Source organism: Pantherophis guttatus, chromosome 7 (assembly GCF_059756535.1).
Source record: "Pantherophis guttatus breed Tessera chromosome 7, ASM5975653v1, whole genome shotgun sequence".
NCBI lineage: Eukaryota > Metazoa > Chordata > Lepidosauria > Squamata > Colubridae > Pantherophis > Pantherophis guttatus.
Window position 1 is genome coordinate 29,287,143 of NC_142069.1, and position 17,413 is coordinate 29,304,555.

General features: G+C 39.3%; 1 protein-coding gene across 2 annotated transcripts in view; it reads right to left on the reverse strand.

The window, feature by feature from the left end:
- Nucleotides 1-17,413, reverse strand: part of ELFN2 (extracellular leucine rich repeat and fibronectin type III domain containing 2) — a 174,963-nt gene that overhangs the window by 135,453 nt on the left and 22,097 nt on the right. The window lies entirely within an intron of this gene.

A 17,413-nucleotide genomic window follows, 5' to 3' on the forward strand; every position in this document is an offset into this window, starting at 1 on the left:
TGGCAAAGGATAGCATCCACAGAGAAAATTTGGGTGCTTTGGACAAAGGGAACGCAAAGGATTATGTAAGTCAAATTGCAAAATGATGTGCTGTATTTCAGCACTTATTGTCACCCATAGAGGTGCATTCATAGGGCTGCAACTTACATTCTCAGAATGTCCAGCTCCAGAAACCAAGAAAGACACCAAATTACTTCCAAGCAGTTTCCTTTATTGTTCCTCAAATACAGACAGAAACCTTGTCAAACTAAAGCAAGCTACTTACACCAGAGATATACTCTGAGAACTTTTAGGGAGAAACTGTCTTGAATCTCTTCCTCCCAACTAAAACTTATCTGCCTCTTAGTCTTCTGGAATGCAGCCACTCCCCCTCCCCCTCAGGAATCCAGACTACATTCTACCGCACCGAATGAGTTTTTTCAACATCTTTATGGAGCTCACAAATTCTCCTTAGAGGATTAGAAGAAGGTGTGAAAAGGCAGACAAGTTTTTTATTCATTTATTCCATTTATATCCCACCTTCTTCTCAAAGAAGCCCTTAAGGCAGCTAACAATGACTGCAATTTTACAATATCTAATAATCATAATTGGGGTAAATTAATCCACAGTTAAAAGTATGTCCAAAGATGCTTAGAGATTTATTACAGTGTGCTATACAGTCAGCTAGAGGTTTAGACAGAATTTGGCATTTTTGGCCACCTATCAAATCTTTCCCAAGGACCTGGGATAGGCATTATGCTGCTAGGAGTTGCTCCTAGAAAAATGGGGTGAAAATAAAAAGTCCACTTCTTGCTCACTTCACTTTTGTATATGGCATCACAATATTCTTCTCCAAGCTTTATTAAGGGGCACAGATATATATTTCTCCATGAGAATGACATCTTGGAGACCTGTTGATATTTTGCAGAGTTATCTTTGTCTTAAATCCCTATTTTTTTCTGAATGCACTTCTTGAAAAAAGAAAAGAAATGAGAAGTGTTTGCTAGCTCAGGCTTTGATTTGATATTTAATTTAAAGTGGAGAAGAACGTGTAGGCTTCTATTGCTTGCCTCAGGATTATACGGAGGCCATAAAATTGCTTAAACTGAGCCTAAGATTGGCCAACTGCCATGATTTCAACTAAGTACAGGTAGTTGTCAACTTACAACTGCTATTGAAATCAGAATTTCACTTGTAATTCATTACAGCTGAGGCACCTACATGAACGGACCCAATTTTGCAACTGTTTTTTACAGCAGCTGTTAAGTGAATCACATGGCCATAATTCATAATATGTAATTATTAAGTGAATCATGTGATCATAAGTGCAAACCCATTCTCCTAAATGGATATGTTTTGCAGGTTTCCGGCAAAATTTATTGCAAATTTATGGTCATGTATCCGTGGGATGCTGCAATAAGTTGTAAATGTGAGCCAAGCATCCAATATAAGATCATGTGATCACAGGAGGGTATCAGTATTTAAGACGAGTTTACTTAAGAAGAGTTTTACAGGCTGTAAAGCCTTTCCAAGACCTTTGTAACTCTTGTGTTAAATGACCAGTTGTAAGGGCAAGAGAACCTGTAGCCTTGCCTCTATTTCTTCTCATTACATGCTTTGTGCTCTATTTAATTTTCCTTCCTGTGTCTCTTTTTTAGTCTGGTTTCTGTTCTGGCGCTACCTTTAAGTCTAGGTTCTTATAATACCTTGGTAAGGCACAGTTGGAATACTACATCCAGTTTTGGTCTCAAAGATATTGAGACTCTAGAAAGAGTGCAGAGAAGAGCAACAAAGATTATTAGGGGACTGGAGGCTAAAATATATATAGAACAGTTGCTGGAACTGGGTATGTCTAGTTTGATGAAAAGAAGAACTAGGGGTGACATGACAGCAGTGTTCCAATATCTCAGGGGTTGCCACAAAGAAGAGGGAGTCAAGCTATTCTTCAAAGCAACTAAGGCCAGGACAAGAAGCAATGGGTGGAAACTAATCAAGGAGAGAAGCAACCTAGAACTAAGGAGAAATTTCCTGACAGTTGGAACAATTAATCAGTGGAACAACTTGCCTCCAGAAGTTGTGAATGCTCCAACACTGGAAGATTTTAAGAAGAGATTGGATAATGACTTGTCTGAAATGGTATAGGGTTTCCTGCCTAAGCAGGGGGTTGGATGAGAAGACCTCCAAGGTCCCTTCCAACTCTGTTATTCTATTCTATTCTTATTGCTTTTTCCTCCCTATGGTCCTGGACATATTCCAAGCAGTCAGCTGAATTAATCTGGATAAACAGACAACATTCCCACTCATCAAAGAAAGTGGAATGAATTTTGCAATAAAGTGACAAGCTTCTGAATCATCAAGCAAGTTCAGCCAGTTAGTATTCACAATTACAAGTATAGTATCCAAACACTGTTGTGCTTTTAAAAGTAGTCAAGGTCATTTCTCATATGGATAAAACATTTGGAACTAATAATCAGTTATTTCTGTGGTGTTCCCCCCAACTCAACCCATCCCCAATTTTTAGCAGATGATTTGCTTTTCACAAGCCTTGAGATTTAACTTCGGTAATAACCAGGAATGGTATATTCCAAAGGTGCTTTTTTTCAAGAAGCAATTGGACTTTCTAGTTTTTCTTTGAAGACATTTTGCTTCTTGGATGAAAAAGCACCTTTGGGACAACTATGGACCTGGATGACTGAGAATCTCCATAGACATTCAACAATGGTATAGCTTTTGGTAAAGAGTATAAAGGATGACCTTGAACAATGGGAAGATCCATTATCAAGGCAGCAATCAAATAAATGTGGCTTCAGCCCATACCAACAAAGAGATCTACAAAAGCATCTCAGATAGCCTCCCTAATCCGCACCCCTGAGTTCACCTGAAGATAATAGAGAGGGGAGGTGAAGTCCATTCAGACTTGCAAGATTCTATTACTATGGCTATTCTAATAGACATAGCCTTAGGCTGTTACACAGTGTCTATTTCTTAGTCTGGTCTACCTTATAGGCTGACACTTTTTTCCATATTCCTTGAAAGGATGCCTTTCTTTAAAATATATGAGGTACATCATTAATATTATTCATTATTAATAAAGTTATTGCAATTGCAAAGTAACTTCTAGGAAAATACAGATAAGAGCCAGTTGGCAGCATAGACACTAAATGTAGTAAAGTACGGTAGGAAAAATGGGTGGTTTTGGGAGTTTAGTCAACCATTGCTGAAGCTATTAACTGAAAGCTTCTTTTTCAACACCTTCTTTTGTAATTACCTCCCCAGAATAATGTTGTATTGTTGCAGTACCTTGTGGGAAATAATGGCAACCACCCATCATTCATTGAAGAAGCATTCATCTATCTCTTCCTCAGTTGGAAAAAAATCATATACTACCACATCCAGGCAGCAAAGAATAGGAAAAAGAAGAAAGAAGACTAACTAATAACCCTTGGGATCTACTGATTAAAAGGGCTTTTATCAAAGGCCCATTAAGTTTGAAACCAATCCTATCTCCTACTCAATTCCTACATGGCTCTGCCTTTCATCTCTATTTCATTCGCTGTGATAAACTGGTCTTCAGCTGCATAGTCAGTATAGGAATAAAAATCTTAGCTCATTCAGTTAAAAAGTGGAAAGAGTCATCTTTGCTTTCTCTCTGACAAGCAGGAAATTTAAATGGCTATTACTCCTGGTAGAGACACTGGTTGCAAATTAAGATTTAGATTTAAACTCAGGAGAAAAAGTGTCCCACTGCCTTATAAATGGAAGTTTCGGCACACAGATGCTCTGAAAGACAAGATGACCCAGAAGAGATGGTGAGATGAAAGTCAACGGTTCATATTTGCCTGGGAGAATTTGAATAGTTTGGCATTTGGAGACCCTCTGAATAAGATGTCTTTTTTTGATATAATAAGAGAAACTCAAAGTATTGTAGAGTGGGATGTTTTGGGTTTCAGACTTGGCCATTCCAGACCAAAATGGAGGCGGAGGAGCAGGAATAGCATAAAGGAAATGTGTGAATTAACTGCCCATTCCTGCTATTCTGCTTATTAGGCAGCTGCAGAGGAGGTAAGGCTATAACTTATCAGCAGAACCAGAGAATAGGGGTTAATTGAGTATATTTCCCTCTTCTTACATGCAGGGGAAATATATATATATGGATCTTGAGTGTTCCAAAAGAAATAAGCTTCATTAGCCTCTACTAGCCTTCCACACACTTATTTGAGTATACATCTAGGTTGAAATTGCCGAAGGACTTGTAGATCATGCTGAAGGGGGTGGTGGGGGTAAAAGCATTGAGAAAGAAAAGAACACCATAGTCAGTGACTGCACACTTTGTATCTGTATCCAGAACAATGATCTCAGTGTTTTGCTTTCATGTGCATCACTTCTTTGTTCCTAATAAGAAAAAAAAAAGGAATAAATAATCAGACACTGTCAGTAGGTTCTGGAATATTTGTGAAGCATACGGAAATGAAACTGTACCGTTGGCACCTCTGGAGTGTTGCCTCACACCTAGCCCTGTGCCAACAGAGCTTTGCTGATCTCAAGAACACACGAGAAAGCTTGCTGAAGGTGACAAAGCACACAGGGCCAGACCGGGTGAGATTCTTGGTTCATTAATATCAACTGAAATACCAATATTCTCCTAATCTACAGTATACAAGAATTATTCTATCTCCAACCATGATCATCTTTTCTAGCCAAGTATACTTATGGTTGCCCATTTGGCAACCATAAATACTCTTGGCAACATAAGGATCTAAGGGAGGCCTAGACATAACACTTCTTGACTGTTTTAGGATGAACTAATGAGACAAGGGCTAGAAACTAAGTCCAAATTCCCAGACCTAAAAGGTAAGAAAATGGCTGCTTTGGAGTCAATTTAATCTCACTGATATTCACCATTTCTTACAAAATCATGTTCCCTAATTAAAGTTTTAAAAAAGAAGACAAAACTCTGAACAAATCAGTCCTGTGATTCCCTTATGCAACAGAAACATGAACATCTCAGTGATATAACAATGACAATTGGAAATGATTAAAAATATAATCCAAAAGTAAATTCTAGCCTATAATGCTTATCTTAAGAAGCTCAAAGTTTACTTGAAAGGAATGTGCATGGTTTGAACATTATAAAATTAGATCCATAAAAAAATACCATTAAAAAACTGAACATGTTTTAAAAAGTCATAATGAGCTCTATATCAATCACCAGTTCCCTGTCCAATCTAGATCTTTCAGTTCTTTGAAATAGAATACCTTCCAAATGATGAACATTATTTGAAAATATATACTTTAAAATAGCATTTAGTGGAATAGGCAAACAATAAAGAGAGAGAGAGAGAGGGAAGAGGGAGAGAGAGAGAGCATCACAACATCAGAAAGAAGATTACAGACTAGGTGACTCGTGTGCTTCCTCAATCTCTTGTCCAAATGGTCTCAAAGGACAACTTCAAAAACCCTGGATTACTCCCCTTTATGAGATTCTTTATGTTTAAATTATCACCTGACTAAGTGGCCCAGTGGCTAAGACACTGAGCTTGTCGATCAGAAAGATCGGCAGTTCAGCAGTTCAAATCCCTAGTACAGGTGTCCTGCGTGAGCAGGGGGTTGGACTAGATGACCTCCAAGGTCCCTTCCAACTCTGTTACTGTTAACCAAACAGAAATACAGTGACGTGCATTTTGCCCACACAATTCTTACTGCCAGGCTGTCTTTCATTGTATAAGAATCTGCAATTTCCCTGATTTCCAACATTTTAATTAAATTCAAGGAAAAGACATCACAAGGGATGAAGTCCCATTGAGGGAACTCCTCCCTGAAGCTTAGCCATTAGCAGAGCTACTGGTGCTATCACTACTGAGGAAGAGCCTAGCTATTGAGAGACTTTGGAGACTTGTTCTTTCTATAGGAAAAAAAAATCAGAGAAATTAACCACCAATTTTTCAATACACAAATCTGATGGAGAATTTTAAAAAGCTATCAGTGTCTAGCTCTCCTAATTAGACTTTCAAATACAGTGACATTTTCTTCAAATTATGACACATGACCACAATATCTTGACTGCTTGGCATTTGTCCACTGACTATGTACTGCATCCCTCAGGGCTTCTGCTATCTTTCTTCATTTTGTACACTCTTTGTTAATATCTCAATTCATCAGTCTACAGTTCTAATAGGCCGGCCAACATCTGTGTCTTTCCTTCTTCCCATTTTTCCTTCTTGTGGCAACCTAGTTCCTTCCCTGCCCTTCTATTGCTATTTCTCTTAACCCTTGAGACATAAATGTCTCAGGATTAAGATTAGGGTTAGGATTGGGATTAACTCTTAATCATGAGCAGAAACTAGCCTTCTGATTGAGGATTGCTCAGCCTAAGTGTTTAAAAGTTGAAGCATCATGAGAAAGATAAGGGAGATTTCATTTGACTAGCAGCAGTTAAGGAAAGAATGCAGAATTGCCTACACCATCCACCCATCTTCCCAATGTGCAGAGTTGTGTTGGAATTTGGTTACAAAAATATACATCTATCCATGCAAATTTGCATATGCAACTGTTATATAGATCATGACCTTTTTTGTTTTGTTTTCCAATTTCCTTCCTTTCTAATTCTACTGTGCTGCTTTTTTTAAACTGTTTCTTAATGTCAAGATAAAAGCTTTGATTTCTAGAATTATATTAAAGGCCTATAGATAATGGATACCCATAACATGGATAAATGAAAAACAGACAGTAAGTATGCCACAATTATGTATGAAGGGAGAAATATGGTGATAGAAAGCCGGAACAGTGAAGCAGGGGGGGCAGAGAGAGATGGCATCTGAAGCAGCAAAAGAAGAACAAGGGAAACAAGATGGAGGAAATCTCACTGAGCAGAGTGGGGTGTCCATTTGCAATCTGACATAATACAGATTGCTTACTTCTGTAGAAGACCAAGACTCTGAATGTCAAATAGTCATGAGTCACAAACCAGCAGTGAACGTGTTTAGTTACCAAAAAGTAAACAGCAAAGCAAAGGCACCATATTTATATTTTTCAATTATATACTCTCATGTTTTGAGAATAACATGGAGAAGAATCGTGTGGAGAATATGAATAATAGAGAGAAGCAGAGGCAAAGCACAGGGTTGATTTAAGGAATTGGGAAGGGTACCTCAATTCAAATGCAGATTTGGAGCCCTTCCTCTACTACAGAGCCTAAATTGGATTCTTGCAAAAGGAGGTTATGGGAGAGGAAAAAAGAGGCCCTGGATTTTAGAGGAAACAGTCCTTTGCCCTGACAAAAATCACCTGGTAAGAGATTATCACCACTTTTGGCACAATGAAGTCCTGCCTGGGAAAATAAGCTGATCTATCTACTGGCTAAGGATAAACATGAGGCATTCTCTTGAAGGTAGAGCAACAAAAGCAGGCAGCTAGAGCCTCTTTGCTTTCACACTGAGATTGCTTGCTCAAACCTGGTTTCTACCTGCTGGTTTGCTTAGAGGGCTCCCACTTTTCTGGAGCACAATGCAACTTACAATAAATTGCAATCCCCTTTCAGCAGCCCTCACAAGGCGAATGATCTGGATTACAGGAAACTCAAGTAAAACCTTAGAGCCTGGAGAAAGATAACAGCATTTGAAGATGACACAATGGAAGCGCTGCTGTTTTTGTTGATGCCTTCCAATCCCCGTATTATTTGTCTTTGCTGATTTTGCAGGTGTGTTATTCTACAACTATGCAGTTGGTTTTGTCAAAAATGGCAGAAGAAAAAAAATATATAATTATCCATCAGGGGAAAAAAATGCTTCTGTCATCCCATGTCTCAATCTTTCTCGAAATTGTATGTACGGCTTATTATATATAACAATCAAATGTACATAAGATTATTACTTATTTTCACAATTTGCTTTCCAGTTTACTAGTAATAGCATACGCACTTCACTGAAGTAATAGTTTCTGGACAAGGCAAAAAACCCTGGAAGGGAGAAACTACCCTGTTTTCTTCAAAATAAGACATCCCCTGATAATAAGCCCAATCTTCAGGGTTCAAAAAAATATAAGACAGGATTTTATTTTCGGGGAAACACAGTACCATAAAGAAAACAAAATCCAGGAAAGGGAGGCTTGGCAGCATATAACTCACAGGGCTAAGAGAACCAGAAGATGGCCCGTTACTGCAGCTTAGGTTCTTTCTCTGGACTTACAGGCTTCTGGAGAAGAGTTTTCATCTAGCATTCCAGGAATGGAAAGGAGACTTACATTTAGATTTTTATGAAGTTCAGTCATCCAACAGCTATCCTAAAAAGAAAAGGGTGATGATGGATGACCTGCTATTGAAAAGAATGGAGTCAGCTATCTGCAGAGTAGATATGATATGCCACAGCCTGGCTCTATTTCTTAATTTCAGGATGAAATTGATTTTTCCCTCCTGTAGGCCTGACTCCATTGGTTCTCTGAAATTGTTTTAAATCAACAAGAGCTCATAGCAAACTCCAACCCTTAGGTCTTTCTTTTGAAAGTCTCTGCCCATTTTCATCTCACCCCGTGTCAGAAATCCAGGATGTAATGGAAAAGCTATTCTGATTAATCAGATATATTGATTACTATACCTTTCTTTTGTTTGAGTTGAACTATATCATACACCATAAAGAATCTGGAAAGAATACCAAGAGGTTATGAGAAGCTAGACAGGAAAGTGAAAATGATCAGAATGCGGGTGTTGACTTTGTCCACATTTTCTATTTATGGTCATGGCCCTAAAAAACGGAATAGAACTTTCTTAAATTGAACCACTGGCTCAGCATAGGGTCTCACTGAGAAAACACTGAATCCTTGGACTGTGGTCTAGATTACTTCTGGGAAAGACTTCTACAGTGAGCCTCTATCTGTGCCTCACAAGAACTGGAAGAACATGTTTGGAAGACAACTTGTTCCAATCATCTAGCAGGATTTAAGCTACACCTTAAGAGAGGAGAAGACCAATATCTAGAACTACACCCAAAGTTTAAAAGCAGCAAATCTTATAGCAAGGAAGGAACTGGTAAATAGAAAAGTCTGCCCATGAATATATACAGTGATATATAAGGCAAACCAAAGACAATCAGCACTAAAGGGCTCAGAAGTACAGAGCATGGGAACAATTAGGGGAAAGTTGACATCCTCACATGGAGGGAAAATATGAAAATGATGAAATTAAAATTAAAACCTGGTGGGATGAAATTCATGGTAAGAATACAGTACTGGAAAATAATTTGTTAAAAAAAATCTGATCCAACAAAAAGGGGGGTTACATTACATATAAAGAATGATTACACTTGTATGGATATTTATTTATTTATTGGTTTAAAACTGTGAAAAGACTGAGCAGCTTACAATACTTCAAATACATAATTTACAAACCCAATTATAAACTTCTCCACCTAGACAAACCAGAACAATAATATTCAAAAGGACTACAGGGGCTCCGCTAACACTCTAATCCCAAGCCTGGGAACAGAACTATGTTAATTCATGACAGTAATTCTGTTGAAAATGTCTGGGTAAAAATTAAGAAAAATTGATACTGCAGAACACACAACAAAGCAGAATAACAGAATAACAGAGTTGGAAGGGACCTTGGAGGTCTTCTAGTCCAACCCCCTGCCTAGGCAGGAAACCCTATACCATTTCAGACAAGTGATTATCTAATCCAAAGGTCTTCAAACTTGGCAGGTTTAAGACTTGTGGACTTCAATTCCCAGAATTCATAGCTGGCTGGAGAATTCTGGGAACTGAAGTCCACAAGTCTTAAACCTGCCAAGTTTGAAGACCTCTGATCTAATCTCTTCTTAAAAACTTCCAGTATTGGAGCATTCAGTTGGAAGGGACCTTGGAGGTCTTCTAGTCCAACCCCCTGCCTAGGCAGGAAACCCTATACCATTTCAGACAAGTGATTATCTAATCCAAAGGTCTTCAAACTTGGCAGGTTTAAGACTTGTGGACTTCAATTCCCAGAATTCATAGCTGGCTGGAGAATTCTGGGAACTGAAGTCCACAAGTCTTAAACCTGCCAAGTTTGAAGACCTCTGATCTAATCTCTTCTTAAAAACTTCCAGTATTGGAGCATTCACAACTTCTGGAGGCAAGTTGTTCCACTGATTAATTATTCTGTCAGGAAATTTCTCCTTAGTTCTAGGTTGCTTCTCTCCTTGATTAGTTTCCACCCATTGTTTCTTGTCCTGCCCACAGGTGCGTTGGACTCCTTCTTCTTTGTGGCAGCCCCTGAGATATTGGAACACTGCTATCATGTCACCCCTGGTCCTTCTTTTCATTAAACTAGACATATCCAGTTCCTGCAACTGTTCTTCATATGTTTTAGCCTCCAGTCTCCTAATCATCCTTGTTGCTCTTCTCTGCACTCTTTCTAGAGTCTCCACATCTTTTTTATATCATGGCGACCAAAACTGGATGAAATATTCCAAGTATGGCCTTACCGAGGCATTATAAAGTGGTATTAACACTTCATTATCCCTTTGTTTATGCAGCCTAGAACTGTGTTGGCTTTTTTGGCAGCTGCTACACATTGCTGGCTCATATTTAAGTGGTTGTCCACTAGGACTCCAAGATCCCTCTCACAATTACTACTATCGAGCGAGGTATCACATGTACTGTACCTGTGCATTTTGTTTTTCTTACCTAAATGTAGAACCTTACTTTTTTTCACCATTGAATTTCATTATGTTAGATAGCCCCCAATGTTCAAGTCTGTCAAAATCATTGTTTATCTTAAGCCTATCTTCCAGGGTGTGGGCTATTCCTGCTAGCTTGGTGCAGATTTGATGAATTCCCCATCTATCCCCTTGTCCAAATCATTGATGAAGATGTTGAAGAGTACTGGGCCTAAAATAGAGCCTTGGGGTACCCCACTGCCTACTTACATACCTCCATGTAGATGCAGTTCCATTGAGGACTACACGTTGAGTGCAGTTGGTCAGCCAGTTACGAATCCATCTGGTGGTGATGCTGTCTAACCCACATTTTTTACTTTATCTAGTAGTACGTTATGGTCTACTTTATAAAATGCCTTACTGAAGTCCAAGTAAATTATATCAACAGCATTCCACTGGTTCACTAATTTTGTCACTTTGTCAAAGAATGCAATAAGATTAGTCTGGCATGATCTGTTTTTGACAAACCCATGTTGGCTTTTGGTTATTACTTTATTTGCTTCTAGGTGTTCGCTGATTTATTGCTTGATTATCTTTTCCAGAATCTTCCCTGGTATTGAGGTCAGGCTGATACGTCTGTAGTTTCCTGGATCTATTTTTTCCTTTTTTGAAGATGGGAACTACATCAGCTCTTTTCCAGTCCTCTGGCAGTTCCCCAGTGCTCCAGAATCTTTGAAAGATATAGTTCAGTGGTTCTGAGATCTCGTCTGCAATTTCCTTCAGAACCTTGGAGTATAGTCCATCTGGTCTTGGTGATTTGAACTTGTCTAGGGTAGACAGGTGCTCACTTACCATTTTCTTCCCTATTTTAACTTGTGTTCCTAATCTGTTTTTTGTGGTGCTGTTTTTGATAGGTTGGATTTTTTTTCCCCTTTGTGTAAAGACAGATGCAAAAAACGAGTTAAGTAGTTCTGCTTTTCACCTTCTTGCCACTTTCTCCCAGCAATGGACCAATTGTTTCCTTGACTTTTTTCTTGTTTTTAACATGTTGGAAGAAGATTTTTTTGTTATTTTTTACTTTTGTCGCAAGCCTTCGTTCATTGTGAGCCTTAGCTTTCCTCACTTCATCTTTGCAGGCTTGGGCTATTTGCTGATATTCTGCTTTAGTTATGTGCCCCTCTTTCCACTTTTTATACTTGTCCTTTTTGTCTTTCAATTTGTCAACAAGTTCTTTATGCAGCCATGCTGGTTTCTTTTGAGAGCTGTTATTTTTCTTCTTCATTGGTATTGTACTAGACTGGGCTTTTATAATCTCACTTTTCAAAATTTCCCAAGCTTCTTGAGTTGTTTTTCCCCTGAGGATTCTCATCCATGGAATTCTTCCCAAGCTCTCTCTAAGTTTATTGAAATTACCTCTCTTAAAGTCCAAGTCTCTAGTTTGACTTTGTTCTACTACTAGTGCTTGAATTCCAATAATGTTGAATTCCAATACTGCATGATCACTCGCCCCAAGGTTCCTGTAGCTTCAACGCTTTCTATCATTTCATCTCTGTTAGAGAGAATTAAGTCCAATATGGCTGATCCCCTTGTTCCTTTCTCTGCTTTTTGGGAAACAAAATTGTCTGCTAGGTTTGTTAGGAACCTGTTGGATCTTCCACTTGGTTCAGAGTTTGTCTCCCAGTTGATGTCAGGGTAGTTTAAATCCCCCATTACTATTGTGATGTGCTTCCTACATACCTAAGTTAGCTGACTAGCAAAGAAGTCATCTATTTCCTCTGTTTGGTTGGGTGGCCTATAGTATACACCTATGGCAATGTCATTTTCCCCCTTTAATATTGATTCAAATGCATTCAGGATATATTTTTTTTAATTTGATTTATATGCCGCCCTTCTCCGGAGACTCAGGATGGCTTACAATGTGTTAAGCAATAGACTTCATACTTTTGTATATTTATACAAAGTCAGCTTATTGCACCCACAAACTGGGTCCTCAATTTACCTACCTTAGAAAGGATGGAAGGCTGAGTCAACCTTCAGCCTGGTGAGATTTGAACTTATAGTAATTGCAGACAGCTGGTGTTAATCACAATGCTATCAGTCTGCTGAGCCACCAGGCTTTTGTCATTGTTGTGCTCTATTTCTGTAGAGATGTCATTATTTGTTATACATTGTGCAATTCCACCTCCTCTTTTATTTGGTCTATTTTTTTTTTAAAATAACTTAAATCGCTCTAGCTGTATGTTCCATTTGTGGGTTTCATCCCACCAAGTTTCCGTAATGGCACCAATATCATATCTGCCCTCATTTACTTGAATTTCTAATTTTATTTGTTTATTCCTCATACTCTGTGCATTGATGTATAGACATTTGAGTCCATTTTGATTGACCTTGGATTTACTGTCTACATAACCTGTGTTGTGCCTGACTGCCCGGGTGGGATTCAGCCTACTCAGACCAGTTCGGGCTAATCGGTAGCTCTGATGATCAGCTGAGAGAGAACCGGTTAACTCCGACGGATTAGGTGGGACCGCCTGCCTGCCCCTGCGCTATACTGACCTATATTTCTTTTGTTTGAAGCCCAGCTGATCAGCGCGGCAGAGCAGATTGCTGCGCCTCAGCTGTTTTACTCACCAGGGCTGCAGTAGAAGGTAAGTTTTAGAGCTGTTTTCAAACTCAGCGAACCGGTTGTTACACCAGTTGAATCCCCTACTGCTGACTGCCCCTACTTTCTTGTCACCTGTTTGATTAGTGCACATGATATGGCATTCACTATTAAATGCTTGGTTTTGCTTTACAGCAAAGTTGGTAATTTTACCCGCACAAACATCTATGTTACATGCACTGATAACCGTATTAATTTTAATTTGCCGGGGACAGAAATGTTCTGTATCAATTAAAAGCAGAAGATATGGATGGAATATTTGCAAACAGGCAACCAAGATGTCCAGAAAATACGCCACCAGCACACAGGGGGATTTAAACTATCTGATATCAAGTGAGAATCAAACCCTTCATCAAGTGGGAGAACCAACAGGTTCTACAGGTGCCTTGCTCAGAGAATGGTCTGTGTGAAATATGAGAACTGCTATAAGAGAAAGAGAACTCTTTCACATCTACTCAAAGTTTCAATGCCACTTCTGTATGCAGCCTTTAGTGTGCAACTGTTGTGCCTCACACAAGGGAGGTGGGTCTACACAGCATCGTCATTTGTAATAATTGTAATAATGCCCCCATTTTCTTTTTTCTTACTGCAGAAAATTCAGTAATGGGTAAAAAGAAAAGGAAAAGAAGATAAGATTCCCAATAGACCTCAGTTGCAGAGATGTAAACATTTAAACAATTAATGTCTGCCAGCTAAAATCTACACCATTGGGGGGAAAGCTTGTGCTTTAAATTGAAAATATTTGTTATGATGACTCTCTCCATATTTTGTCTTCTCCATTAAATTGTATTTCTGCCATCCCACCAAACACTTGTTTCATCAGTCACAAGAAGGGGACATTTGGGAGTGACTGCTTTTCCCAATACAATCATGCTTGGTTTTCTTTCAGCCTCCACATGATATAGTTTTACCGGGAGAATTGGAATTGGAGTACTACAGAAATTGCTTCAAGCCATTATAGTTCTGATAGGCCACCAAGTAGTTATCTGTTGGCTTTCCAGATTCCAAATAAAATGAGACTGATAAGAACAACAATTAAATAACAATAAATTTATTCAATTTATATATTACCTGATTCTGAATGACCCTGAAAGATCATTACCCAGTGAACAGTCCTCCATGTTCTTCTCCCCTGTCTGCAAATATAATAGAAAGCTGTGGAAGTGATAAGATAAATGCCCATGATGGTTCTAGAGCAAGGGTGTCAAATTCAAGGCCCGGGGGCTGGATGCGGCCCATGGGGTGCTTAGATTTGGCCCACAGGGCCACCCTGGAAACAGCAAATGACCAACCCACAGTGCCTCTGCCAGCAAAAACAGGCTCCCGAGCTCCGTTTTTGGCTGCAATGGCTTCCTGCAACCCTCTGCCTGTGGAAACAGAACTCGGGAGGGCGGCCCTCCCAAGCTATATTTTCGCTGGCAGAGGGTTGCAGGAGGCTGTCACAGCCAAAAATGGAGCTCAGGAGCCCATCTTCGCTGGCAGAGCGTTCAGGCTACCACACCCAACATGAGTGACATCAAGCTGGCCACACGCACCCCAGCCACGCCCACCTTGGCCCCCGAGGTTCAACACAACCCTGATGCAGCCCTCAATGAAATCACGTTTGACACCCCTGTTCTAGAGTAATACCTCCTGAATCTCAAATTTTGAAACTGATGAATGTATACACATCAAATTATTGGATTGTGGAACCACTTGCGAAACCAACTAGATTAGAGATTAGGCATTTGTAGGATAAATAGATGGGGGTTACAGCCGAAATCATAACTGTGTTTATTCTGAGTAAGCTTAACTGTAATCCTTTCACCCAGAGCCCTAACATTCTTTTTAATAACCTTTTTTTCCTCATTTTGCTTTTGATGTTTGCAGTTGCAGCTTTCCAAAACCCGTGAAAGTACATACATTCAAAACAGAATGCTACAACAAAGATGTGAAGAATCCATTTTACAATATTCAGTAAAGGATGCTTGTCATCTGAAAAGCTAAGTGTTGTGGCCTGCCAGCGGCCTGCGCAGATCGTGGCTGATCCCGACGATGAGGAGGCTGGTGTGGTGTCATGCCAGCAGTCTGCACAGCTGGCACTCATGTCGGACAGCGAGGAGGCTGAAGAGGATGTGGTCCCAGAGGCAGAGACTCAGCAAAGGCCTTCAGAACCTCCAGAGGCTCCTTCAAGTGGAGAGAGCGAAGTGGAGGAGCCTCTTCTCAATGCTCGAGCACGCAGGGCTGCCAAAAGGCAGGAGTGGCTACTCAGGAGGAGGAGGTCTCCTCGTGAGTAAGGCTTGAGGATAACTGGCCACTCCCTTAGCCTATTTAAGTCACATGCCGTTAGTAAGTTTCTTGCTGGAAACAACTTGTAATTATCATCAGAGATTTTTGGAAAAGTCTTATCGTATCTTGTTTTCTGGGCTGGTTGCCAACCTTTGCCGGACTTATTCTTCCTACTTAATAAATTTGATAAGGACCGTTGGTGTGTGTCAATATCCTCGAGAATCCGGAGCTGGGGAAGAACATTAAAAGAGAATGGACATGGCAAAGAAACAGCAAGAATACTCATATGACTCATTGTGTAGCTTATAGGTAGGAGAAGAAAAATAAGCATATATTCTTATAATCATATGCACAAATATATTGGATTGTCTAATTTTTTCTAAGCCCCACATAATAACAGACCTTACATTCCAAGGCACAATCAAGGAAGAAAAAAATCGCATATGGAACAAAAACTTGGAAAGTATGATTGGAACCTCCAGCCTTATTTTATTAGTGAGTTCATTAAGGCAGAGTCTCTTCCAACATTTTGAATCTCTTCTTCCTCAGCTGTTTGCAGCCCAGACTGATCTGTCATTTGTGAGATGAATGACAAACTCTTTTCCCATCTGTTGACTATTTACATCTTTACGTTCCATTTCTTTGTCAGTCTTCTCCTATTCTCTCATGTTTAGCAACTTACAAAGCTGGCCAACTATGTCCTCAGTTTTCATTCACTTCAAGAGGATACATGTACCCAACTCCCAACTCCCTCTTGTAAATCTGGAGAATCCCAATTCACAGGTAAGTCTTACACTCGCTGATGTATAGCTGCATGCTTTTCTCGCATGCTTTTTTCTTCATCATCTTTCATGTGTGTTTCTGTATTGGTCCTCTTCATCCTAGTCAGGCCTCAAACTTGATGTATTTCTTTTAAACAAAGAAACCTTTTCGGTCATCTCTGTTTCTCCTGTATCTAAACTTTATTTAAAAAACAATATCTTGATTCCCAAAGTTCACTTCCAATAGCTTTCAGTTTTAGTATTTTTATTATGCTAAAGATATAAAGCTCATTAAGTTACATACTTTTCCCTCTATCCAAATTATAAACTAAGTTTAGAAAGATCAGTAAAAGTGCAATTTTCCCTTTAGCTTTTAAATTTATCAACATGGTGCCAAGTATTTCCTTTAACATGAGAATTTGCATTAACTAACAAACATATTAAAAGTGTCCTTTAGGAAAAGGAAAGCTAGGTTCCAGGAAAAAGAAGAATTGTATATTGTATTTAGGCCTAAATGAATGAAGATTGGGAATAGGCAAGATTCTGATGCACAATCATCTTGTTTCAAGTAAGAAATGTTACAAGGGACTGCCTATTTCCTAAAATGCCCACCTACTCTGTGTGTTCTGACAGTGTTGCCTTCCTTTGAGTCCTTTCAATTAAGCAATGTCATCTATACAGTGGGTGCTGTTTTTATTACTAGGATTATTTTATATTTGCTACTGTTTAAATTTTGTAAAACTATTCATAATCTTTTGGAATCAAATGGATGGATGGATGGATGGATGGATGGATGGATGGATGGATGGGGATAGATCATAAGAACATAAGCAGTGCCCAGCTGGATCAGACTCCTTGCCTATCTAGTCCAGGCACAAGGGTTTTCACAAGGGTCAACCAACTGCCCGAGGAAATCTACCAATCTCCTAACAGATAGCCTCCAGAGGCAGTCACACTGCCACCAAAGTTAACAGCCATTCATCTCCATGACTTCCGTGAATTAGTCCAGCCCTTTTTTGAAGCCAGCCAAGGTGGTAGCCAGTACCACTCAATGATGTATTTCAACTGTTTTCCTATATTTTTCTGGCATAAATTTTTGTCACATGCATACGTACTCA